This window comes from Asparagus officinalis, chromosome 3 (genome assembly GCF_001876935.1).
Source record: "Asparagus officinalis chromosome 3, Aspof.V1, whole genome shotgun sequence".
NCBI classification, from domain to species: Eukaryota; Viridiplantae; Streptophyta; class Magnoliopsida; order Asparagales; family Asparagaceae; genus Asparagus; species Asparagus officinalis.
The window spans coordinates 35,844,301-35,846,422 of record NC_033796.1 but is presented as its reverse complement, the minus strand read 5'-3'; positions in this window follow the sequence as shown (position 1 = coordinate 35,846,422).

Here is a 2,122-nt window from a genome sequence, read left to right as displayed (position 1 = left end):
AAAATTTGTTTTAAGTCCATTTTTATTAGTATTTCTCAATATTGCTAACTTGTGTTTTTTAAAAAATTTACAGGTATCAGCAATAGATGATGTTCAAATGCAAATTGTGGAATGGAATTGGCTCGAGCAGGTAATATAGAATTGAATATGAAATTTACATTATGTAATTTGAATTTTAAAGTAATTTTTTGCATTTCAGATTTTTTTGAATTATCCCTCGCAGGTACATATCCCGAAGCACAGGAATATGCATCAATATATCAGCCAATAATGCGGAGGCTTCACCAAGCCTTACATTGAACTCACGAAGACCTTCATGATGGACGAGAGGTAACGCACTTCGTATACACACGTCAACTACAACAAAGACGAGGACGACGCAGAAACGTTCATGAAGTTGGGCCTTCCCACTGTGGTCGCCAGTTTGTTTGCGGTGAAAATTAATTGTTTCATTACGGGATTCATTACAAACTTCAGACGTTTATAACGAATACAAAAATCGGTCTTTTTATAAGACTTTTACACAATGATTACAAAAAAAAATTACAATTCTCTTCAAACATACACAACGAGTGTTTATCGCCCGCTGCTTGCGTGGGATCTTGGCCTGTGACGGGGACGCGTTAGTCCGTGGACCACCGAACGATCAATATTTGGACAGAGTTTCGTCTATCCGCGAAGGGATCGAGAAACCGTAGCTCTTATCTCGGCGAAGCGAGATAATTACTCTTCTTAAGATTACCGCAACGGGATAATCCTAAGGAACGAACCGGGCTGCAGATCTAACTCCTCCTCCTCTCTGAAATATGTGCACTTTAAGTCTTCAATCCGGCAGGGCTTCGTCGAGGCACGAGAATTCCAGATCTCCAAAAATAAGGCTCTAGGGGCTGTATTTATAGGCTCTCAGGAGATTCGGGCGGTTAAAACTGATCGAAAACCGTCAAAAACACGTCCCAAGTGCGAGACAGTTCGGGGTGTCTCACCGGGCGGTTAAAACTGATCGAAAACCGTCAAAAACACGTCCCAAGTGCGAGACAGTTCGGGGTGTCTCACACATGTGCGAGACAGTTTGTACCACCGTCAAAAACACGTCCCAAGTGCGAGACAGTTCGGGGTGTCTCACACATGTGCGAGACAGTTTGTACCATCTTCAGTATTTTGCTCTAATTCTTTCATCCGACCTCGGAATGAGGTGATTCAAGTTGTGTTGGAAAGATAATGAAAAGATCTACAACTTTTATCTTTTAAGATTCTTCATATTCAAATCGGATCATAGTGAAAACAGCTCTATAAGGTCCGAGACACCTTTGGGTGTCTCGGCTAGGTCCGAGACACTTGTGAGTGTCTCGGTTATTTTGGTCATAACTTCCTCATATGACCTCCAAAATGATCTGATTCAAGATGGGTTGGAAAGATCACAAAAATATTTACAACTTTCATATTTTGAGTTTCTTCAGATTCAAAAAGAATCATAGTCAAAACAGCTCCACAATGTCCGAGACATCTTTGGGTATCTCGGCCAGGTCCGAGACACTTGTAAGTGTCTCGGTTATTTTGGTCATAACTTACTCATATGACCTCCAAATGACTTGATTCCAGATGGGTTGTAAAGCTGACAAAAAGATTTACAACTTTCATGTTTTGAGTTTTTTTAGATTCAAAACGAATCATGGTCAAAACAGCTCCACAAGGTCCGAGACACCTTTGGGTGTCTCGGCCAGGTCCGAGACACTTGTGAGTGTCTCGGTTATTTTGGTCATAACTTACTCATATGACCTCCAAATGACTTTATTCAAGATGGGTTAGAAAGCTGACAAAAATATTTACAACTTTCATGTTTTGAGTTTCTTCAGATTCAAAACGAATAATGGTCAAAACAGCTCCACAAAGTCCGAGATACCTTTAGGTGTCTCGGCCAGGTCCGAGACACTTGTGAGTGTCTGGGCTATTTTGGTCATAACTTCCTCATATGACTTCCAAATGACCTGATTCCAGATGGGTTGGAAAGCTGACAAAAAGATCTATAACTTTCATGTTTTGAGTTTCTTCAGATTCAAAACGAATCATGATAAAAACAGCTTCACAAGGTCTAAGACACCTTTGGGTGTCTCGGCTCGGGCCG